Source organism: Mesoplodon densirostris, chromosome Y (assembly GCF_025265405.1).
Source record: "Mesoplodon densirostris isolate mMesDen1 chromosome Y, mMesDen1 primary haplotype, whole genome shotgun sequence".
Taxonomy (NCBI): Eukaryota; Metazoa; Chordata; class Mammalia; order Artiodactyla; family Ziphiidae; genus Mesoplodon; species Mesoplodon densirostris.
Window position 1 is genome coordinate 9144966 of NC_082682.1, and position 27310 is coordinate 9172275.

Sequence of the window (27310 nt, forward strand, 5' to 3'; positions counted from 1 at the left end):
ATGACAGTGGCATGGAGCACTGTGGTGCCAAGGATCATGGAGATTTGTGATGACAAAGGTCATGAAGCATATTGAGGTCAAGGGCATGGTACATTGTGATGAGAAGGGCAGGGAGCATTATGATGACAAAGTCATGTAGCATTTTGATGACAAAGGCATGGAGCATCGTGATGACAAGTGTCATGGAGCACTGTGATGACAGGCGTCACGGTTCATTGAGATTACAGGTTTCATGGAGCATTGGGATGACAAAGGTCATGGAGAATTTTGATGAGAAGCGTCCCGGATCATTGTTTTGTCAGGGGTCATGGAGGGTTGAGATGACAGTACTCATGCAGCATTGTGAGGACAGGGGTCATGGAGCATTGTGAAGATGAGGGGATGGGGCTTTGTGATTACAGGGGTCTTGGAGCATTGTGAAGACAAGGGCATGGATCATTGTGATGAGAATGTCATGGAGTATTGTGAAGGCAGGTGTCAAGGAGCATTGTGATGACGTATGTCAGGGTCCATTGTGATGACAATGGCATGGAGCATTGTGATGACAAGGACATGGAGCATTGTGATGCCAAGGGCCATTGAGAATTTTGAAGACAATGTCGTGAAGCACTGTGATGACAAGCGCATGGAGCTTGCTATGAAAAGGGTCATTGAGCATTGCGATGACAAGTGCATGGAGAATTGTGATGACACGATCATGTAACATTATGATGAGAAGTGTCATGGAACATAGTGATGACAGGGACGAGGAGAATTGTGATGACAATGCACATGGAGCATTGGGATGACCAGGACATGAAGCATTGTGCTGGCAAGACCGTGGAGCACTGCGATGAGAAGACCATGGATAATTGTGATGACGAGTGTCTTGGAGCACTGTAATGACAAGGGGCATGTAACATTGTGATGACAAGTGTAATGGAGCATTCTGATCACCATCTTGTGGAGTATTGTGATGACAATGGCATGGAGCACTGTGATGAAAAGGGCATGGAGCATTGTGATGAAAACGGCATGGAGCCTTTTCATGACAGGTTTCAATGAGCATTCTGACGACAAGTGTCAGGGAGCATTGTGATGACAAGTTTATTGAGCATTGTGATGCCAAAGGTCATGAAGCATTGTGGTGACAATGGCATGGAGCATTGTGATGAAAAGTGCTATGGAGCATTGTGATCACAAGTGTTGGTAGCATTGTGATGACAGAGGTCATGGAGCACAGTGATTTCAAGGACCATGGAGCATTGTGATGACAAGTGTATGGGGCAATGTGATCCCAAGTTTCATGGAGGATTGTGATGACAAGCGCATGGAGCATTGTGATGGCAAGTTCATGTAGGATTTCCTGACAAAGGCATGGAGCATGGTGATTACAGTGGTCATTGAGCATTGGGATAACAAGGGTATGGAGCATTGGGCTTAAAATATTCATGGAGTATTGTGATGACAGGTTTCATGGAGCATATTGATGAAAAGGGAAAGGAGCATTGTGATGACAAGATCCTGGAGCATTATGATGAGTAGACCAGGAGCCTGGTGATGACAAGTCTCATGGAGCATTCTGATGAAAAGGGGCATGGAGCATTGTGATTACAGGGCTCTTGGAGCATTGTGATGACAAAGGCATGGAGCATTGTGATGAGAAGTCCATGGAGCATTCTGATGACATGTGTCATGGAGTTTTGTGATGACAGGGGCATGGAGCATTGTGATTACAGGGTTCTTGGAGCCTTGTGATGAAAAAGGCATGGATCATTGTGATGAAAAAGGCATGGAGCCATGTCATGACTGGGTTCAAGGAGCATAGTGATGACAAGGGTTCAGGAGCGTTGTGATGACAACTGTATTGAGCATTGGATGACAAAGGTCAGGAGCATTGTGATGATAAAACCATGGATAATTGTGATGACGAGCGTCATAGGGCATTGTGATGACAAGTGTTATGGAACACTGTGATCACAAGGGTTTGGAGCATTGTGATGACAGAGGTCATGGAGCCTTTTGATTTCAAGAAGCGTGGAGCATTGTGATGACAAGGGCATGAAGCAATGGGATCCCAAGTTTTATGGAGGATTGGGATGACAATGGTAAGGGAAGATTGTGAAGACAAGCGCATGGAGCATTGTGATTACAAAGTCATGTAGCATTTTGCTGACAAAGGCATGGAGCATTGTGGGGAAAATATTCATGGAGTAATGTGATAACAGGTGTCATGGGGCATTGTGGTGATAAGGGAATGGAGCACTGTGATGACAAGGTTCTGGAGCATTGTTATGAGAAGACCATTGAGCCTTGTGATGACAAATCTCATGGAGCATTCTGATGATAATGGACATGGAACACTGTGATTACAAGGTTCTTGGAGTATTGTGATGACAAGGGCATGGAACATTGTGATGAGAAGGCCATGGAGCTTTCTGATGACATGCATCATGGACTTTGTGATGACAAGGGCATGGAGCATTGTGATGAAAAAGACATGGAGCCTTGTCATGACAGGCTTCAAGGAGCATACTGATGTCAAGTGTCAGGGAGCATTGTGATGACAAGTGTATTGAGCATTGTGATGACAAGGGTCATGGAGCATTGTGATGAGAAGACCATGGATAATTGTGATGACGAGCGTCATTGGGCGTTGTGATGACAAGTGTTATGGAACATTGTGATCACAAGCGTTTGGAGCATTCTGATGAGAGAGGTCATGGAGCATTTTGATTTCATTGTGATGACAATAGCAAGAAGCATTATGATGATGTTCATGGTGCATTGTGATGAAAGGGTCCATGGAGTATTGAGATGAAAAGGGGCATGGAGCATTGTGATGACAGGGGTCTTGGAGCATGGTGATGACATGGGCATGGAGCATTGTGATGAGAAGGCCATGGAGGATTCTGATGACATGCGTCAGGGAGCTTTGTGATGACAAGGGCATGGAGCATTGTGATGACAAGGGAATGGAGCATTGTGATGACAAGGGCCATTGAGAATTTTGATGACAAGGTCGTGAAGCACTGTGATGACAAGTGCATGGAGCTTGCTATGACAAGGTCATGGAGCATTGTGATAACAAGTGAATGGAGAATTGTGCTGACATGTGCATGTAACATGATGTGAAGTGTCATGGACCATTGTGATGACAAGGACGTTGAGAATTGTTATGACAATGGACATGGAGCATTGGGATGATCAGGGCATGGAGCTTTGTGATGGCAAGACCGTGGAGCATTGTGATGCGAAGACCCTGGATAATTGTGATGACGAGTGTCTTGGAGTACTGTAATGACAAGGGGCATGGAGCATTGTGAGGACAGGGGTCATTTAGCATTGTGATGACAAGTGTCATGGAGCATTCTGATGACCATCTTGTGGAGTATTGTGATGACAATGGCATGGAGCATTGTGATGGAAAGGGCATGGAGCATTGTGAAGAGAAGTCCACAGATAATGGTGAAGAGGAGCGTCATGGGGCGTTGTGATGACAAGTGTCATGGAACATTGTGATCACAAGGGTTTGAAGCATTGGGATGCCAGAGGTCATGGTGCATTTTGATTTCATTGTGATGACAATAGCATGAAGCATTATGATGATAGGGATGGTGCACTGTGATGCCAGGGGTCATGGAGGATTGTGATGACGGGGGTCTAGGAGCATCGTGATGACAAGAGCATGGAGCATTGTGCTGAGAGGACCAAGGAGCATTCTGATGACATGTGTCATGGAGCTTTGTGATGACAAGGGCATGGGGCATTGTAATTGCAGGCGTCTTGGAGCATTGAGATGACAAGTGTCACGGAGCCTTGTGATGACAAGGCCTTGGAAGTTTGTGATGACCGAGGTCATGGATCATTGTTATGACAGGGGTAATGGAGCATTGTGATAACAAGGGCATAGAGCATTGGTCTGAGAAATTTCATGGATTATTGTGATGAGAGTGTGCATGCAGCATTGTGATGACAAGGGCATGGAACATTGTGATACATGGGTCATGGAGGAATGTAATGACAAGGGCATGGAGCATTGTGATGAGAAGGGCATGGAACATTGTGATGACAAGCGTCATGGAGCTTTGTGATGACAGGGGCATGGAGCAATGTGATGAGAGGGTTCATGGAGCAGTGTGATGACAGTGGCATGGAGCACTGTGGTGCCAAGGATCATGGAGATTTGTGATGACAAAGGTCATGAAGCATATTGAGGTCAAGGGCATGGTACATTGTGATGAGAAGGGCAGGGAGCATTATGATGACAAAGTCATGTAGCATTTTGATGACAAAGGCATGGAGCATCGTGATGACAAGTGTCATGGAGCACTGTGATGACAGGCGTCACGGTTCATTGTGATTACAGGTTTCATGGAGCATTGGGATGACAATGGTCATGGAGAATTTTGATGAGAAGCGTCCCGGATCATTGTTTTGTCAGGGGTCATGGAGGGTTGAGATGACAGTACTCATGCAGCATTGTGAGGACAGGGGTCATGGAGCATTGTGAAGATAAGGGGCATGGAGCTTTGTGATTACAGGGGTCTTGGAGCATTGTGAAGACAAGGGCATGGATCATTGTGATGAGAATGTCATGGAGTATTGTGAAGGCAGGTGTCAAGGAGCATTGTGATGACGTATGTCAGGGTCCATTGTGATGACAATGGCATGGAGCATTGTGATGACAAGGACATGGAGCATTGTGATGCCAAGGGCCATTGAGAATTTTGAAGACAATGTCGTGAAGCACTGTGATGACAAGCGCATGGAGCTTGCTATGAAAAGGGTCATTGAGCATTGCGATGACAAGTGCATGGAGAATTGTGATGACACGATCATGTAACATTATGATGAGAAGTGTCATGGAACATAGTGATGACAGGGACGAGGAGAATTGTGATGACAATGCACATGGAGCATTGGGATGACCAGGACATGGAGCATTGTGCTGGCAAGACCGTGGAGCACTGCGATGAGAAGACCATGGCTATTTGTGATGACGAGTGTCTTGGAGCACTGTAATGACAAGGGGCATGTAACATTGTGATGACAAGTGTAATGGAGCATTCTGATCACCATCTTGTGGAGTATTGTGATGACAATGGCATGGAGCATTGTGATGAAAAGGGCATGGAGCATTGTGATGAAAACGGCATGGAGCCTTTTCATGACAGGTTTCAATGAGCATTCTGACGACAACTGTCAGGGAGCATTGTGATGACAAGTTTATTGAGCATTGTGATGCCAAAAGTCATGAAGCATTGTGGTGACAATGGCATGGAGCATTGTGATGAAAAGTGCTATGGAGCATTGTGATCACAAGTGTTGGTAGCATTGTGATGACAGAGGTCATGGAGCACAGTGATTTCAAGGACCATGGAGCATTGTGATGACAAGTGTATGGGGCAATGTGATCCCAAGTTTCATGGAGGATTGTGATGACAAGCGCATGGAGCATTGTGATGGCAAGTTCATGTAGGATTTCCTGACAAAGGCATGGAGCATGGTGATTACAGTGGTCATTGAGCATTGGGATAACAAGGGTATGGAGCATTGGGCTTAAAATATTCATGGAGTATTGTGATGACAGGTTTCATGGAGCATATTGATGAAAAGGGAAAGGAGCATTGTGATGACAAGATCCTGGAGCATTATGATGAGTAGACCAGGAGCCTGGTGATGACAAGTCTCATGGAGCATTCTGATGAAAAGGGGCATGGAGCATTGTGATTACAGGGCTCTTGGAGCATTGTGATGACAAAGGCATGGAGCATTGTGATGAGAAGTCCATGGAGCATTCTGATGACATGTGTCATGGAGTTTTGTGATGACAGGGGCATGGAGCATTGTGATTACAGGGTTCTTGGAGCCTTGTGATGAAAAGGGCATGGATCATTGTGATGAAAAAGGCATGGAGCCATGTCATGACTGGGTTCAAGGAGCATAGTGATGACAAGGGTTCAGGAGCGTTGTGATGACAACTGTATTGAGCATTGGATGACAAAGGTCAGGAGCATTGTGATGATAAAACCATGGATAATTGTGATGACGAGCGTCATTGGGCATTGTGATGACAAGTGTTATGGAACACTGTGATCACAAGGGTTTGGAGCATTGTGATGACATAGGTCATGGAGCCTTTTGATTTCAATTAGCGTGGAGCATTGTGATGACAAGGGCATGAAGCAATGGGATCCCAAGTTTTATGGAGGATTGGGATGACAATGGTAAGGGAAGATTGTGAAGACAAGCGCATGGAGCATTGTGATGACAAAGTCATGTAGCATTTTGCTGACAAAGGCATGGAGCATTGTGGGGAAAATATTCATGGAGTAATGTGATGACAGGTGTCATGGGGCATTGTGGTGATAAGGGAATGGAGCACTGTGATGACAAGGTTCTGGAGCATTGTTATGAGAAGACCATTGAGCCTTGTGATGACAAATCTCATGGAGCATTCTGATGATAATGGACATGGAACACTGTGATTACAAGGTTCTTGGAGTATTGTGATGACAAGGGCATGGAACATTGTGATGAGAAGGCCATGGAGCTTTCTGATGACATGCATCATGGACTTTGTGATGACAAGGGCATGGAGCATTGTGATGAAAAAGACATGGAGCCTTGTCATGACAGGCTTCAAGGAGCATACTGATGTCAAGTGTCAGGGAGCATTGTGATGACAAGTGTATTGAGCATTGTGATGACAAAGGTCATGGAGCATTGTGATGAGAAGACCATGGATAATTGTGATGACGAGCGTCATTGGGCGTTGTGATGACAAGTGTTATGGAACATTGTGATCACAAGCGTTTGGAGCATTCTGATGAGAGAGGTCATGGAGCATTTTGATTTCATTGTGATGACAATAGCAAGAAGCATTATGATGATGTTCATGGTGCATTGTGATGAAAGGGTCCATGGAGTATTGAGATGAAAAGGGGCATGGAGCATTGTGATGACAGGGGTCTTGGAGCATGGTGATGACATGGGCATGGAGCATTGTGATGAGAAGGCCATGGAGGATTCTGATGACATGCGTCAGGGAGCTTTGTGATGACAAGGGCATGGAGCATTGTGATGACAAGGGAATGGAGCATTGTGATGACAAGGGCCATTGAGAATTTTGATGACAAGGTCGTGAAGCACTGTGATGACAAGTGCATGGAGCTTGCTATGACAAGGTCATGGAGCATTGTGATAACAAGTGAATGGAGAATTGTGCTGACATGTGCATGTAACATGATGTGAAGTGTCATGGACCATTGTGATGACAAGGACGTTGAGAATTGTTATGACAATGGACATGGAGCATTGGGATGATCAGGGCATGGAGCTTTGTGATGGCAAGACCGTGGAGCATTGTGATGCGAAGACCCTGGATAATTGTGATGACGAGTGTCTTGGAGTACTGTAATGACAAGGGGCATGGAGCATTGTGAGGACAGGGGTCATTTAGCATTGTGATGACAAGTGTCATGGAGCATTCTGATGACCATCTTGTGGAGTATTGTGATGACAATGGCATGGAGCATTGTGATGGAAAGGGCATGGAGCATTGTGAAGAGAAGTCCACAGATAATGGTGAAGAGGAGCGTCATGGGGCGTTGTGATGACAAGTGTCATGGAACATTGTGATCACAAGGGTTTGAAGCATTGGGATGCCAGAGGTCATGGTGCATTTTGATTTCATTGTGATGACAATAGCATGAAGCATTATGATGATAGGGATGGTGCACTGTGATGCCAGGGGTCATGGAGGATTGTGATGACGGGGGTCTAGGAGCATCGTGATGACAAGAGCATGGAGCATTGTGCTGAGAGGACCAAGGAGCATTCTGATGACATGTGTCATGGAGCTTTGTGATGACAAGGGCATGGGGCATTGTAATTGCAGGCGTCTTGGAACATTGAGATGACAAGTGTCACGGAGCCTTGTGATGACAAGGCCTTGGAAGTTTGTGATGACCGAGGTCATGGATCATTGTTATGACAGGGGTAATGGAGCATTGTGATAACAAGGGCATAGAGCATTGGTCTGAGAAGTTTCATGGATTATTGTGATGAGAGTGTGCATGCAGCATTGTGATGACAAGGGCATGGAACATTGTGATACATGGGTCATGGAGGAATGTAATGACAAGGGCATGGAGCATTGTGATGAGAAGGGCATGGAACATTGTGATGACAAGCGTCATGGAGCTTTGTGATGACAGGGGCATGGAGCAATGTGATGAGAGGGTTCATGGAGCAGTGTGATGACAGTGGCATGGAGCACTGTGGTGCCAAGGATCATGGAGATTTGTGATGACAAAGGTCATGAAGCATATTGAGGTCAAGGGCATGGTACATTGTGATGAGAAGGGCAGGGAGCATTATGATGACAAAGTCATGTAGCATTTTGATGACAAAGGCATGGAGCATCGTGATGACAAGTGTCATGGAGCACTGTGATGACAGGCGTCACGGTTCATTGTGATTACAGGTTTCATGGAGCATTGGGATGACAATGGTCATGGAGAATTTTGATGAGAAGCGTCCCGGATCATTGTTTTGTCAGGGGTCATGGAGGGTTGAGATGACAGTACTCATGCAGCATTGTGAGGACAGGGGTCATGGAGCATTGTGAAGATAAGGGGCATGGAGCTTTGTGATTACAGGGGTCTTGGAGCATTGTGAAGACAAGGGCATGGATCATTGTGATGAGAATGTCATGGAGTATTGTGAAGGCAGGTGTCAAGGAGCATTGTGATGACGTATGTCAGGGTCCATTGTGATGACAATGGCATGGAGCATTGTGATGACAAGGACATGGAGCATTGTGATGCCAAGGGCCATTGAGAATTTTGAAGACAATGTCGTGAAGCACTGTGATGACAAGCGCATGGAGCTTGCTATGAAAAGGGTCATTGAGCATTGCAATGACAAGTGCATGGAGAATTGTGATGACACGATCATGTAACATTATGATGAGAAGTGTCATGGAACATAGTGATGACAGGGACGAGGAGAATTGTGATGACAATGCACATGGAGCATTGGGATGACCAGGACATGGAGCATTGTGCTGGCAAGACCGTGGAGCACTGCGATGAGAAGACCATGGATAATTGTGATGACGAGTGTCTTGGAGCACTGTAATGACAAGGGGCATGTAACATTGTGATGACAAGTGTAATGGAGCATTCTGATCACCATCTTGTGGAGTATTGTGATGACAATGGCATGGAGCATTGTGATGAAAAGGGCATGGAGCATTGTGATGAAAACGGCATGGAGCCTTTTCATGACAGGTTTCAATGAGCATTCTGACGACAACTGTCAGGGAGCATTGTGATGACAAGTTTATTGAGCATTGTGATGCCAAAGGTCATGAAGCATTGTGGTGACAATGGCATGGAGCATTGTGATGAAAAGTACTATGGAGCATTGTGATCACAAGTGTTGGTAGCATTGTGATGACAGAGGTCATGGAGCACAGTGATTTCAAGGACCATGGAGCATTGTGATGACAAGTGTATGGGGCAATGTGATCCCAAGTTTCATGGAGGATTGTGATGACAAGCGCATGGAGCATTGTGATGGCAAGTTCATGTAGGATTTCCTGACAAAGGCATGGAGCATGGTGATTACAGTGGTCATTGAGCATTGGGATAACAAGGGTATGGAGCATTGGGCTTAAAATATTCATGGAGTATTGTGATGACAGGTTTCATGGAGCATATTGATGAAAAGGGAAAGGAGCATTGTGATGACAAGATCCTGGAGCATTATGATGAGTAGACCAGGAGCCTGGTGATGACAAGTCTCATGGAGCATTCTGATGAAAAGGGGCATGGAGCATTGTGATTACAGGGCTCTTGGAGCATTGTGATGACAAAGGCATGGAGCATTGTGATGAGAAGTCCATGGAGCATTCTGATGACATGTGTCATGGAGTTTTGTGATGACAGGGGCATGGAGCATTGTGATTACAGGGTTCTTGGAGCCTTGTGATGAAAAGGGCATGGATCATTGTGATGAAAAAGGCATGGAGCCATGTCATGACTGGGTTCAAGGAGCATAGTGATGACAAGGGTTCAGGAGCGTTGTGATGACAACTGTATTGAGCATTGGATGACAAAGGTCAGGAGCATTGTGATGATAAAACCATGGATAATTGTGATGACGAGCGTCATTGGGCATTGTGATGACAAGTGTTATGGAACACTGTGATCACAAGGGTTTGGAGCATTGTGATGACATAGGTCATGGAGCCTTTTGATTTCAATTAGCGTGGAGCATTGTGATGACAAGGGCATGAAGCAATGGGATCCCAAGTTTTATGGAGGATTGGGATGACAATGGTAAGGGAAGATTGTGAAGACAAGCGCATGGAGCATTGTGATGACAAAGTCATGTAGCATTTTGCTGACAAAGGCATGGAGCATTGTGGGGAAAATATTCATGGAGTAATGTGATGACAGGTGTCATGGGGCATTGTGGTGATAAGGGAATGTAGCACTGTGATGACAAGGTTCTGGAGCATTGTTATGAGAAGACCATTGAGCCTTGTGATGACAAATCTCATGGAGCATTCTGATGATAATGGACATGGAACACTGTGATTACAAGGTTCTTGGAGTATTGTGATGACAAGGGCATGGAACATTGTGATGAGAAGGCCATGGAGCTTTCTGATGACATGCATCATGGACTTTGTGATGACAAGGGCATGGAGCATTGTGATGAAAAAGACATGGAGCCTTGTCATGACAGGCTTCAAGGAGCATACTGATGTCAAGTGTCAGGGAGCATTGTGATGACAAGTGTATTAAGCATTGTGATGACAAAGGTCATGGAGCATTGTGATGAGAAGAGCATGGATAATTGTGATGACGAGCGTCATAGGGCGTTGTGATGACAAGTGTTATGGAACATTGTGATCACAAGCGTTTGGAGCATTCTGATGAGAGAGGTCATGGAGCATTTTGATTTCATTGAGATGACAATAGCATGAAGCATTATGATGATGGGGATGGTGCACTGTGATGCCAGGGGTCATGGAGGATTGTGATGACGGGGGTCTAGGAGCATCGTGATGACAAGAGCATGGAGCATTGTGCTGAGAGGGCCAAGGAGCATTCTGACGACATGTGTCATGGAGCTTTGTGATGACAAGGGCATGGGGCATTGTAATTGCAGGCGTCTTGGAGCATTGAGATGAAAAGTGTCACGGAACCTTGTGATGACAAGGCCTTGGAAGTTTGTGATGACCGAGGTCATGGATCATTGTTATGACAGGGGTAACGGAGCATTGTGATAACAAGGGCATAGAGCATTGGTCTGAGAAGTTTCATGGATTATTGTGATGAGAGTGTGCATGCAGCATTGTGATGACAAGGGCATGGAACATTGTGATACATGGGTCATGGAGGAATGTAATGACAAGGGCATGGAGCATTGTGATGAGAAGGGCATGGAACATTGTGATGACAAGCGTCATGGAGCTTTGTGATGACAGGGGCATGGAGCAATGTGATGAGAGGGTTCATGGAGCAGTGTGATGACAGTGGCATGGAGCACTGTGGTGCCAAGGATCATGGAGATTTGTGATGACAAAGGTCATGAAGCATATTGAGGTCAAGGGCATGGTACATTGTGATGAGAAGGGCAGGGAGCATTATGATGACAAAATCATGTAGCATTTTGATGACAAAGGCATGGAGCATCGTGATGACAAGTGTCATGGAGCACTGTGATGACAGGCGTCACGGTTCATTGTGATTACAGGTTTCATGGAGCATTGGGATGACAAAGGTCATGGAGAATTTTGATGAGAAGCGTCCCGGATCATTGTTTTGTCAGGGGTCATGGAGGGTTGAGATGACAGTACTCATGCAGCATTGTGAGGACAGGGTCATGGAGCATTGTGAAGATAAGGGGCATGGAGCTTTGTGATTACAGGGGTCTTGGAGCATTGTGAAGACAAGGGCATGGATCATTGTGATGAGAATGTCATGGAGTATTGTGAAGGCAGGTGTCAAGGAGCATTGTGATGACGTATGTCAGGGTCCATTGTGATGACAATGGCATGGAGCATTGTGATGACAAGGACATGGAGCATTGTGATGCCAAGGGCCATTGAGAATTTTGAAGACAATGTCGTGAAGCACTGTGATGACAAGCGCATGGAGCTTGCTATGAAAAGGGTCATTGAGCATTGCGATGACAAGTGCATGGAGAATTGTGATGACACGATCATGTAACATTATGATGAGAAGTGTCATGGAACATAGTGATGACAGGGACGAGGAGAATTGTGATGACAATGCACATGGAGCATTGGGATGACCAGGACATGGAGCATTGTGCTGGCAAGACCGTGGAGCACTGCGATGAGAAGACCATGGATAATTGTGATGACGAGTGTCTTGGAGCACTGTAATGACAAGGGGCATGTAACATTGTGATGACAAGTGTAATGGAGCATTCTGATCACCATCTTGTGGAGTATTGTGATGACAATGGCATGGAGCATTGTGATGAAAAGGGCATGGAGCATTGTGATGAAAACGACATGGAGCCTTTTCATGACAGGTTTCAATGAGCATTCTGACGACAAGTGTCAGGGAGCATTGTGATGACAAGTTTATTGAGCATTGTGATGACAAAGGTCATGAAGCATTGTGGTGACAATGGCATGGAGCATTGTGATGCAAAGTGCTATGGAGCATTGTGATCACAAGTGTTGGTAGCATTGTGATGACAGAGGTCATGGAGCACAGTGATTTCAAGGACCATGGAGCATTGTGATGACAAGTGTATGGGGCAATGTGATCCCAGGTTTCATGGAGGATTGTGATGACAAGCGCATGGAGCATTGTGATGGCAAGTTCATGTAGGATTTCCTGACAAAGGCATGGAGCATGGTGATTACAGTGGTCATTGAGCATTGGGATAACAAGGGTATGGAGCATTGGGCTTAAAATATTCATGGAGTATTGTGATGACAGGTTTCATGGAGCATATTGATGAAAAGGGAAAGGAGCATTGTGATGACAAGATCCTGGAGCATTATGATGAGTAGACCAGGAGCCTGGTGATGACAAGTCTCATGGAGCATTCTGATGAAAAGGGGCATGGAGCATTGTGATTACAGGGCTCTTGGAGCATTGTGATGACAAAGGCATGGAGCATTGTGATGAGAAGTCCATGGAGCATTCTGATGACATGTGTCATGGAGTTTTGTGATGACAGGGGCATGGAGCATTGTGATTACAGGGTTCTTGGAGCCTTGTGATGAAAAGGGCATGGATCATTGTGATGAAAAAGGCATGGAGCCATGTCATGACTGGGTTCAAGGAGCATAGTGATGACAAGGGTTCAGGAGCGTTGTGATGACAACTGTATTGAGCATTGGATGACAAAGGTCAGGAGCATTGTGATGATAAAACCATGGATAATTGTGATGACGAGCGTCATTGGGCATTGTGATGACAAGTGTTATGGAACACTGTGATCACAAGGGTTTGGAGCATTGTGATGACATAGGTCATGGAGCCTTTTGATTTCAATTAGCGTGGAGCATTGTGATGACAAGGGCATGAAGCAATGGGATCCCAAGTTTTATGGAGGATTGGGATGACAATGGTAAGGGAAGATTGTGAAGACAAGCGCATGGAGCATTGTGATGACAAAGTCATGTAGCATTTTGCTGACAAAGGCATGGAGCATTGTGGGGAAAATATTCATGGAGTAATGTGATGACAGGTGTCATGGGGCATTGTGGTGATAAGGGAATGGAGCACTGTGATGACAAGGTTCTGGAGCATTGTTATGAGAAGACCATTGAGCCTTGTGATGACAAATCTCATGGAGCATTCTGATGATAATGGACATGGAACACTGTGATTACAAGGTTCTTGGAGTATTGTGATGACAAGGGCATGGAACATTGTGATGAGAAGGCCATGGAGCTTTCTGATGACATGCATCATGGACTTTGTGATGACAAGGGCATGGAGCATTGTGATGAAAAAGACATGGAGCCTTGTCATGACAGGCTTCAAGGAGCATACTGATGTCAAGTGTCAGGGAGCATTGTGATGACAAGTGTATTAAGCATTGTGATGACAAAGGTCATGGAGCATTGTGATGAGAAGAGCATGGATAATTGTGATGACGAGCGTCATAGGGCGTTGTGATGACAAGTGTTATGGAACATTGTGATCACAAGCGTTTGGAGCATTCTGATGAGAGAGGTCATGGAGCATTTTGATTTCATTGTGATGACAATAGCATGAAGCATTATGATGATGGGGATGGTGCACTGTGATGCCAGGGGTCATGGAGGATTGTGATGACGGGGGTCTAGGAGCATCGTGATGACAAGAGCATGGAGCATTGTGCTGAGAGGGCCAAGGAGCATTCTGACGACATGTGTCATGGAGCTTTGTGATGACAAGGGCATGGGGCATTGTAATTGCAGGCGTCTTGGAGCATTGAGATGACAAGTGTCACGGAGCCTTGTGATGACAAGGCCTTGGAAGTTTGTGATGACCGAGGTCATGGATCATTGTTATGACAGGGGTAACGGAGCATTGTGATAACAAGGGCATAGAGCATTGGTCTGAGAAGTTTCATGGATTATTGTGATGAGAGTGTGCATGCAGCATTGTGATGACAAGGGCATGGAACATTGTGATACATGGGTCATGGAGGAATGTAATGACAAGGGCATGGAGCATTGTGATGAGAAGGGCATGGAACATTGTGATGACAAGCGTCATGGAGCTTTGTGATGACAGGGGCATGGAGCAATGTGATGAGAGGGTTCATGGAGCAGTGTGATGACAGTGGCATGGAGCACTGTGGTGCCAAGGATCATGGAGATTTGTGATGACAAAGGTCATGAAGCATATTGAGGTCAAGGGCATGGTACATTGTGATGAGAAGGGCAGGGAGCATTATGATGACAAAATCATGTAGCATTTTGATGGCAAAGGCATGGAGCATCGTGATGACAAGTGTCATGGAGCACTGTGATGACAGGCGTCACGGTTCATTGTGATTACAGGTTTCATGGAGCATTGGGATGACAATGGTCATGGAGAATTTTGATGAGAAGCGTCCCGGATCATTGTTTTGTCAGGGGTCATGGAGGGTTGAGATGACAGTACTCATGCAGCATTGTGAGGACAGGGGTCATGGAGCATTGTGAAGATAAGGGGCATGGAGCTTTGTGATTACAGGGGTCTTGGAGCATTGTGAAGACAAGGGCATGGATCATTGTGATGAGAATGTCATGGAGTATTGTGAAGGCAGGTGTCAAGGAGCATTGTGATGACGTATGTCAGGGTCCATTGTGATGACAATGGCATGGAGCATTGTGATGACAAGGACATGGAGCATTGTGATGACAAGGGCCATTGAGAATTTTGAAGACAATGTCGTGAAGCACTGTGATGACAAGCGCATGGAGCTTGCTATGAAAAGTGTCATTGAGCATTGCGATGACAAGTGCATGGAGAATTGTGATGACACGATCATGTAACATTATGATGAGAAGTGTCATGGAACATAGTGATGACAGGGACGAGGAGAATTGTGATGACAATGCACATGGAGCATTGGGATGACCAGGACATGGAGCATTGTGCTGGCAAGACTGTGGAGCATTGCGATGAGAAGACCATGGATAATTGTGATGACGAGTGTCTTGGAGCACTGTAATGACAAGGGGCATGTAGCATTGTGATGACAAGTGTAATGGAGCATTCTGATCACCATCTTGTGGAGTATTGTGATGACAATGGCATGGAGCATTGTGATGAAAAGGGCATGGAGCATTGTGATGAAAACGGCATGGAGCCTTTTCATGACAGGTTTCAATGAGCATTCTGACGACAAGTGTCAGGGAGCATTGTGATGACAAGTTTATTGAGCATTGTGATGCCAAAGGTCATGAAGCATTGTGGTGACAATGGCATGGAGCATTGTGATGCAAAGTGCTATGGAGCATTGTGATCACAAGTGTTGGTAGCATTGTGATGACAGAGGTCATGGAGCACAGTGATTTCAAGGACCATGGAGCATTGTGATGACAAGTGTATGGGGCAATGTGATCCCAAGTTTCATGGAGGATTGTGATGACAAGCGCATGGAGCATTGTGATGGCAAGTTCATGTAGGATTTTCCTGACAAAGGCATGGAGCATGGTGATTACAGTGGTCATTGAGCATTGGGATAACAAGGGTATGGAGCATTGGGCTTAAAATATTCATGGAGTATTATGATGACAGGTTTCATGGAGCATATTGATGAAAAGGGAAAGGAGCATTGTGATGACAAGATCCTGGAGCATTATGATGAGTAGACCAGGAGCCTGGTGATGACAAGTCTCATGGAGCATTCTGATGAAAAGGGGCATGGAGCATTGTGATTACAGGGCTCTTGGAGCATTGTGATGACAAAGGCATGGAGCATTGTGATGAGAAGTCCATGGAGCATTCTGATGACATGTGTCATGGAGTTTTGTGATGACAGGGGCATGGAGCATTGTGATTACAGGGTTCTTGGAGCCTTGTGATGAAAAGGGCATGGATCATTGTGATGAAAAAGGCATGGAGCCATGTCATGACTGGGTTCAAGGAGCATAGTGATGACAAGGGTTCAGGAGCGTTGTGATGACAACTGTATTGAGCATTGGATGACAAAGGTCAGGAGCATTGTGATGATAAAACCATGGATAATTGTGATGACGAGCGTCATAGGGCATTGTGATGACAAGTGTTATGGAACACTGTGATCACAAGGGTTTGGAGCATTGTGATGACAGAGGTCATGGAGCCTTTTGATTTCAAGAAGCGTGGAGCATTGTGATGACAAGGGCATGAAGCAATGGGATCCCAAGTTTTATGGAGGATTGGGATGACAATGGTAAGGGAAGATTGTGAAGACAAGCGCATGGAGCATTGTGATGACAAAGTCATGTAGCATTTTGCTGACAAAGGCATGGAGCATTGTGGGGAAAATATTCATGGAGTAATGTGATGACAGGTGTCATGGGGCATTGTGGTGATAAGGGAATGGAGCACTGTGATGACAAGGTTCTGGAGCATTGTTATGAGAAGACCATTGAGCCTTGTGATGACAAATCTCATGGAGCATTCTGATGATAATGGACATGGAACACTGTGATTACAAGGTTCTTGGAGTATTGTGATGACAAGGGCATGGAGCATTGTGATGAGAAGGCCATGGAGCTTTCTGATGACATGCATCATGGACTTTGTGATGACAAGGGCATGGAGCATTGTGATGAAAAAGACATGGAGCCTTGTCATGACAGGCTTCAAGGAGCATACTGATGTCAAGTGTCAGGGAGCATTGTGATGACAAGTGTATTGAGCATTGTGATGACAAAGGTCATGGAGCATTGTGATGAGAAGACCATGGATAATTGTGATGACGAGCGTCATTGGGCGTTGTGATGACAAGTGTTATGGAACATTGTGATCACAAGCGTTTGGAGCATTCTGATGAGAGAGGTCATGGAGCATTTTGATTTCATTGTGATGACAATAGCAAGAAGCATTATGATGATGTTCATGGTGCATTGTGATGAAAGGGTCCATGGAGTATTGAGATGAAAAGGGGCATGGAGCATTGTGATTACAGGGGTCTTGGAGCATGGTGATGACATGGGCATGGAGCATTGTGATGAGAAGGCCATGGAGGATTCTGCTGACATGCGTCCTGGAGCTTTGTGATGACAAGGGCATGGAGAATTGTGATGACATGGGAATGGGGCATTGTGATAACAAGGGCCATTGAGAATTTTGATGACAAGGTCGTGAAGCACTGTGATGACAAGTGCATGGAGCATGCTATGACAAGGGTCATGGAGCATTGCGATGACAAGTGAATGGAGAATTGTGCTGACATATGCATGTAACATTATGATGTGAAGTGTCCTGGACCATTGTGATGACAAGGACGTTGAGAATTGTTATGACAATGGACATGGAGCATTGGGATGATCAGGGCATGGAGCTTTGTGATGGCAAGACCGTGGAGCATTGTGATGCGAAGACCTTGGATAATTGTGATGACGAGTGTCTTGGATTACTGTAATGACAAGGGGCATGGAGCATTGTGAGGACAGGGGTCATTTAGCATTGTGATGACAAGTGTCATGGAGCATTCTGATGACCATCTTGTGGAGTATTGTGATGACAATGGCATGGAGCATTGTGATGGAAAGGGCATGGAGCATTGTGAAGAGAAGTCCACAGATAATGGTGAAGAGGAGCGTCATGGGGCGGTGTGATGACAAGTGTCATGGAACATTGTGATCACAAGTGTTTGAAGCATTGTGATGCCAGAGGTCATGGTGCATTTTGATTTCATTGTGATGAAAATAGCATGAAGCATTATGATGATGGGGATGGTGCACTGTGATGCCAGGGGTCATGGAGGATTGTGATGACGGGGGTCTAGGAGCATCGTGATGACAAGAGCATGGAGCATTGTGCTGAGAGGGCCAAGGAGCATTCTGACGACATGTGTCATGGAGCTTTGTGATGACAAGGGCATGGGGCATTGTAATTGCAGGCGTCTTGGAGCATTGAGATGACAAGTGTCACGGAGCCTTGTGATGACAAGGCCTTGGAAGTTTGTGATGACCGAGGTCATGGATCATTGTTATGACAGGGGTAACGGAGCATTGTGATAACAAGGGCATAGAGCATTGGTCTGAGAAGTTTCATGGATTATTGTGATGAGAGTGTGCATGCAGCATTGTGATGACAAGGGCATGGAACATTGTGATACATGGGTCATGGAGGAATGTAATGACAAGGGCATGGAGCATTGTGATGAGAAGGGCATGGAACATTGTGATGACAAGCGTCATGGAGCTTTGTGATGACAGGGGCATGGAGCAATGTGATGAGAGGGTTCATGGAGCAGTGTGATGACAGTGGCATGGAGCACTGTGATGACAGGCGTCATGGTTCATTGAGATTACAGGTTTCATGGAGCATTGGGATGACAAAGGTCATGGAGAATTTTGATGAGAAGCGTCCCGGATCATTGTTTTGTCAGGGGTCATGGAGGGTTGAGATGACAGTACTCATGCAGCATTGTGAGGACAGGGGTCATGGAGCATTGCGAAGATAAGGGGCATGGGGCTTTGTGATTACAGGAGTCTTGGAGCATTGTGAAGACAAGGGCATGGATCATTGTGATGAGAATGTCATGGTGTATTGTGAAGGCAGGTGTCAAGGAGCATTGTGATGACGTATGTCAGGGTCCATTGTGATGACAATGGCATAGAGCATTGTGATGACAAGGACATGGAGCATTGTGATGCCAAGGGCCATTGAGAATTTTGAAGACAATGTCGTGAAGCACTGTGATGACAAGCGCATGGAGCTTGCTATGAAAAGGGTCATTGAGCATAGCAATGACAAGTGCATGGAGAATTGTGATGACACGATCATGTAACATTATGATGAGAAGTGTCATGGAACATAGTGATGACAGGGACGAGGAGAATTGTGATGACAATGCACATGGAGCATTGGGATGACCAGGACATGAAGCATTTTGCTGGCAAGACCGTGGAGCACTGCGATGAGAAGACCATGGATAATTGTGATGACGAGTGTCTTGGAGCACTGTAATGACAAGGGGCATGTAACATTGTGATGACAAGTGTAATGGAGCATTCTGATCACCATCTTGTGGAGTATTGTGATGACAATGGCATGGAGCACTGTGATGAAAAGGGCATGGAGCATTGTGATGAAAACGGCATGGAGCCTTTTCATGACAGGTTTCAATGAGCATTCTGACGACAAGTGTCAGGGAGCATTGTGATGACAAGTTTATTGATCATTGTGATGCCAAAGGTCATGAAGCATTGTGGTGACAATGGCATGGAGCATTGTGATGAAAAGTGCTATGGAGCATTGTGATCACAAGTGTTGGTAGCATTGTGATGACAGAGGTCATGGAGCACAGTGATTTCAAGGACCATGGAGCATTGTGATGACAAGTGTATGGGGCAATGTGATCCCAAGTTTCATGGAGGATTGTGATGACAAGCGCATGGAGCATTGTGATGGCAAGTTCATGTAGGATTTCCTGACAAAGGCATGGAGCATGGTGATTACAGTGGTCATTGAGCATTGGGATAACAAGGGTATGGAGCATTGGGCTTAAAATATTCATGGAGTATTGTGATGACAGGTTTCATGGAGCATATTGATGAAAAGGGAAAGGAGCATTGTGATGACAAGATCCTGGAGCATTATGATGAGTAGACCAGGAGCCTGGTGATGACAAGTCTCATGGAGCATTCTGATGAAAAGGGGCATGGAGCATTGTGATTACAGGGCTCTTGGAGCATTGTGATGACAAAGGCATGGAGCATTGTGATGAGAAGTCCATGGAGCATTCTGATGACATGTGTCATGGAGTTTTGTGATGACAGGGGCATGGAGCATTGTGATTACAGGGTTCTTGGAGCCTTGTGATGAAAAGGGCATGGATCATTGTGATGAAAAAGGCATGGAGCCATGTCATGACTGGGTTCAAGGAGCATAGTGATGACAAGGGTTAAGGAGCGTTGTGATGACAACTGTATTGAGCATTGGATGACAAAGGTCAGGAGCATTGTGATGATAAAACCATGGATAATTGTGATGACGAGCGTCATAGGGCATTGTGATGACAAGTGTTATGGAACACTGTGATCACAAGGGTTTGGAGCATTGTGATGACAGAGGTCATGGAGCCTTTTGATTTCAAGAAGCGTGGAGCATTGTGATGACAAGGGCATGAAGCAATGGGATCCCAAGTTTTATGGAGGATTGGGATGACAATGGTAAGGGAAGATTGTGAAGACAAGCGCATGGAGCATTGTGATGACAAAGTCATGTAGCATTTTGCTGACAAAGGCATGGAGCATTGTGGGGAAAATATTCATGGAGTAATGTGATGACAGGTGTCATGGGGCATTGTGGTGATAAGGGAATGGAGCACTGTGATGACAAGGTTCTGGAGCATTGTTATGAGAAGACCATTGAGCCTTGTGATGACAAATCTCATGGAGCATTCTGATGATAATGGACATGGAACACTGTGATTACAAGGTTCTTGGAGTATTGTGATGACAAGGGCATGGAGCATTGTGATGAGAAGGCCTTGGAGCTTTCTGATGACATGCATCATGGACTTTGTGATGACAAGGGCATGGAGCATTGTGATGAAAAAGACATGGAGCCTTGTCATGACAGGCTTCAAGGAGCATACTGATGTCAAGTGTCAGGGAGCATTGTGATGACAAGTGTATTGAGCATTGTGATGACAAAGGTCATGGAGCATTGTGATGAGAAGACCATGGATAATTGTGATGACGAGCGTCATTGGGCGTTGTGATGACAAGTGTTATGGAACATTGTGATCACAAGCGTTTGGAGCATTCTGATGAGAGAGGTCATGGAGCATTTAGATTTCATTGTGATGACAATAGCATGAAGCATTATGATGATGGGGATGGTGCACTGTGATGCCAGGGGTCATGGAGGATTGTGATGACGGGGGTCTAGGAGCATCGTGATGACAAGAGCATGGAGCATTGTGCTGAGAGGGCCAAGGAGCATTCTGACGACATGTGTCATGGAGCTTTGTGATGACAAGGGCATGGGGCATTGTAATTGCAGGCGTCTTGGAGCATTGAGATGACAAGTGTCACGGAGCCTTGTGATGACAAGGCCTTGGAAGTTTGTGATGACCGAAGTCATGGAGCATTGTTATGACAGGAGTAATGGAGCATTGTGATAACAAGGGCATAGAGCATTGGTCTGAGAAGTTTCATGGATTATTGTGATGAGAGTGTGCATGCAGCATTGTGATGACAAGGGCATGGAACATTGTGATACATGGGTCATGGAGGAATGTAATGACAAGGGCATGGAGCATTGTGATGAGAAGGGCATGGAACATTGTGATGACAAGCGTCATGGAGCTTTGTGATGACAGGGGCATGGAGCAATGTGATGAGAGGGTTCATGGAGCAGTGTGATGACAGTGGCATGGAGCACTGTGGTGCCAAGGATCATGGAGATTTGTGATGACAAAGGTCATGAAGCATATTGAGGTCAAGGGCATGGTACATTGTGATGAGAAGGGCAGGGAGCATTATGATGACAAAGTCATGTAGCATTTTGATGACAAAGGCATGGAGCATCGTGATGACAAGTGTCATGGAGCACTGTGATGAAAGGCGTCACGGTTCATTGTGATTACAGGTTTCATGGAGCATTGGGATGACAATGGTCATGGAGAATTTTGATGAGAAGCGTCCCGGATCATTGTTTTGTCAGGGGTCATGGAGGGTTGAGATGACAGTACTCATGCAGCATTGTGAGGACAGGGGTCATGGAGCATTGTGAAGATAAGGGGCATGGAGCTTTGTGATTACAGGGGTCTTGGAGCATTGTGAAGACAAGGGCATGGATCATTGTGATGAGAATGTCATGGAGTATTGTGAAGGCAGGTGTCAAGGAGCATTGTGATGACGTATGTCAGGGTCCATTGTGATGACAATGGCATGGAGCATTGTGATGACAAGGACATGGAGCATTGTGATGCCAAGGGCCATTGAGAATTTTGAAGACAATGTCGTGAAGCACTGTGATGACAAGCGCATGGAGCTTGCTATGAAAAGGGTCATTGAGCATTGCGATGACAAGTGCATGGAGAATTGTGATGACACGATCATGTAACATTATGATGAGAAGTGTCATGGAACATAGTGATGACAGGGACGAGGAGAATTGTGATGACAATGCACATGGAGCATTGGGATGACCAGGACATGGAGCATTGTGCTGGCAAGACCGTGGAGCACTGCGATGAGAAGACCATGGATAATTGTGATGACGAGTGTCTTGGAGCACTGTAATGACAAGGGGCATGTAACATTGTGATGACAAGTGTAATGGAGCATTCTGATCACCATCTTGTGGAGTATTGTGATGACAATGGCATGGAGCATTGTGATGAAAAGGGCATGGAGCATTGTGATGAAAACGGCATGGAGCCTTTTCATGACAGGTTTCAATGAGCATTCTGACGACAAGTGTCAGGGAGCATTGTGATGACAAGTTTATTGAGCATTGTGATGACAAAGGTCATGAAGCATTGTGGTGACAATGGCATGGAGCATTGTGATGAAAAGTGCTATGGAGCATTGTGATCACAAGTGTTGGTAGCATTGTGATGACAGAGGTCATGGAGCACAGTGATTTCAAGGACCATGGAGCATTGTGATGACAAGTGTATGGGGCAATGTGATCCCAAGTTTCATGGAGGATTGTGATGACAAGCGCATGGAGCATTGTGATGGCAAGTTCATGTAGGATTTCCTGACAAAGGCATGGAGCATGGTGATTACAGTGGTCATTGAGCATTGGGATAACAAGGGTATGGAGCATTGGGCTTAAAATATTCATGGAGTATTGTGATGACAGGTTTCATGGAGCATATTGATGAAAAGGGAAAGGAGCATTGTGATGACAAGATCCTGGAGCATTATGATGAGTAGACCAGGAGCCTGGTGATGACAAGTCTCATGGAGCATTCTGATGAAAAGGGGCATGGAGCATTGTGATTACAGGGCTCTTGGAGCATTGTGATGACAAAGGCATGGAGCATTGTGATGAGAAGTCCATGGAGCATTCTGATGACATGTGTCATGGAGTTTTGTGATGACAGGGGCATGGAGCATTGTGATTACAGGGTTCTTGGAGCCTTGTGATGAAAAGGGCATGGATCATTGTGATGAAAAAGGCATGGAGCCATGTCATGACTGGGTTCAAGGAGCATAGTGATGACAAGGGTTCAGGAGCGTTGTGATGACAACTGTATTGAGCATTGGATGACAAAGGTCAGGAGCATTGTGATGATAAAACCATGGATAGGGCCTCCCTGGTGGCGCAGTGGTTGAGAGTCCGCCTGCCGATGCAGGGGATACGGGTTCGTGCCCCGATCTGGGAGGATCCCATATGCCGCGGAGCGGCTGGGCCCGTGAGCCATGGCCGCTGGGCCTGCGCATCCGGAGCCTGTGCTCCGCAACGGGAGAGGCCACGACAGTGAGAGGCCCGCATACAGCAAAAAGAAAAAAAAAAAAAAAAAAAAAACATGGATAATTGTGATGACGAGCGTCATAGGGCATTGTGATGACAAGTGTTATGGAACACTGTGATCACAAGGGTTTGGAGCATTGTGATGACAGAGGTCATGGAGCCTTTTGATTTCAATTAGCGTGGAGCATTGTGATGACAAGGGCATGAAGCAATGGCATCCCAAGTTTTATGGAGGATTGGGATGACAATGGTAAGGGAAGATTGTGAAGACAAGCGCATGGAGCATTGTGATGACAAAGTCATGTAGCATTTTGCTGACAAAGGCATGGAGCATTGTGGGGAAAATATTCATGGAGTAATGTGATGACAGGTGTCATGGGGCATTGTGGTGATAAGGGAATGGAGCACTGTGATGACAAGGTTCTGGAGCATTGTTATGAGAAGACCATTGAGCCTTGTGATGACAAATCTCATGGAGCATTCTGATGATAATGGACATGGAACACTGTGATTACAAGGTTCTTGGAGTATTGTGATGACAAGGGCATGGAACATTGTGATTAGAAGGCCATGGAGCTTTCTGATGACATGCATCATGGACTTTGTGATGACAAGGGCATGGAGCATTGTGATGAAAAAGACATGGAGCCTTGTCATGACAGGCTTCAAGGAGCATACTGATGTCAAGTGTCAGGGAGCATTGTGATGACAAGTGTATTGAGCATTGTGATGACAAAGGTCATGGAGCATTGTGATGAGAAGACCATGGATAATTGTGATGACGAGCGTCATTGGGCGTTGTGATGACAAGTGTTATGGAACATTGTGATCACAAGCGTTTGGAGCATTCTGATGAGAGAGGTCATGGAGCATTTAGATTTCATTGTGATGACAATAGCATGAAGCATTATGATGATGGGGATGGTGCACTGTGATGCCAGGGGTCATGGAGGATTGTGATGACGGGGGTCTAGGAGCATCGTGATGACAAGAGCATGGAGCATTGTGCTGAGAGGGCCAAGGAGCATTCTGACGACATGTGTCATGGAGCTTTGTGATGACAAGGGCATGGGGCATTGTAATTGCAGGCGTCTTGGAGCATTGAGATGACAAGTGTCACGGAGCCTTGTGATGACAAGGCCTTGGAAGTTTGTGATGACCGAAGTCATGGAGCATTGTTATGACAGGAGTAATGGAGCATTGTGATAACAAGGGCATAGAGCATTGGTCTGAGAAGTTTCATGGATTATTGTGATGAGAGTGTGCATGCAGCATTGTGATGACAAGGGCATGGAACATTGTGATACATGGGTCATGGAGGAATGTAATGACAAGGGCATGGAGCATTGTGATGAGAAGGGCATGGAACATTGTGATGACAAGCGTCATGGAGCTTTGTGATGACAGGGGCATGGAGCAATGTGATGAGAGGGTTCATGGAGCAGTGTGATGACAGTGGCATGGAGCACTGTGGTGCCAAGGATCATGGAGATTTGTGATGACAAAGGTCATGAAGCATATTGAGGTCAAGGGCATGGTACATTGTGATGAGAAGGGCAGGGAGCATTATGATGACAAAGTCATGTAGCATTTTGATGACAAAGGCATGGAGCATCGTGATGACAAGTGTCATGGAGCACTGTGATGAAAGGCGTCACGGTTCATTGTGATTACAGGTTTCATGGAGCATTGGGATGACAATGGTCATGGAGAATTTTGATGAGAAGCGTCCCGGATCATTGTTTTGTCAGGGGTCATGGAGGGTTGAGATGACAGTACTCATGCAGCATTGTGAGGACAGGGGTCATGGAGCATTGTGAAGATAAGGGGCATGGAGCTTTGTGATTACAGGGGTCTTGGAGCATTGTGAAGACAAGGGCATGGATCATTGTGATGAGAATGTCATGGAGTATTGTGAAGGCAGGTGTCAAGGAGCATTGTGATGACGTATGTCAGGGTCCATTGTGATGACAATGGCATGGAGCATTGTGATGACAAGGACATGGAGCATTGTGATGCCAAGGGCCATTGAGAATTTTGAAGACAATGTCGTGAAGCACTGTGATGACAAGCGCATGGAGCTTGCTATGAAAAGGGTCATTGAGCATTGCGATGACAAGTGCATGGAGAATTGTGATGACACGATCATGTAACATTATGATGAGAAGTGTCATGGAACATAGTGATGACAGGGACGAGGAGAATTGTGATGACAATGCACATGGAGCATTGGGATGACCAGGACATGGAGCATTGTGCTGGCAAGACCGTGGAGCACTGCGATGAGAAGACCATGGATAATTGTGATGACGAGTGTCTTGGAGCACTGTAATGACAAGGGGCATGTAACATTGTGATGACAAGTGTAATGGAGCATTCTGATCACCATCTTGTGGAGTATTGTGATGACAATGGCATGGAGCATTGTGATGAAAAGGGCATGGAGCATTGTGATGAAAACGGCATGGAGCCTTTTCATGACAGGTTTCAATGAGCATTCTGACGACAAGTGTCAGGGAGCATTGTGATGACAAGTTTATTGAGCATTGTGATGACAAAGGTCATGAAGCATTGTGGTGACAATGGCATGGAGCATTGTGATGAAAAGTGCTATGGAGCATTGTGATCACAAGTGTTGGTAGCATTGTGATGACAGAGGTCATGGAGCACAGTGATTTCAAGGACCATGGAGCATTGTGATGACAAGTGTATGGGGCAATGTGATCCCAAGTTTCATGGAGGATTGTGATGACAAGCGCATGGAGCATTGTGATGGCAAGTTCATGTAGGATTTCCTGACAAAGGCATGGAGCATGGTGATTACAGTGGTCATTGAGCATTGGGATAACAAGGGTATGGAGCATTGGGCTTAAAATATTCATGGAGTATTGTGATGACAGGTTTCATGGAGCATATTGATGAAAAGGGAAAGGAGCATTGTGATGACAAGATCCTGGAGCATTATGATGAGTAGACCAGGAGCCTGGTGATGACAAGTCTCATGGAGCATTCTGATGAAAAGGGGCATGGAGCATTGTGATTACAGGGCTCTTGGAGCATTGTGATGACAAAGGCATGGAGCATTGTGATGAGAAGTCCATGGAGCATTCTGATGACATGTGTCATGGAGTTTTGTGATGACAGGGGCATGGAGCATTGTGATTACAGGGTTCTTGGAGCCTTGT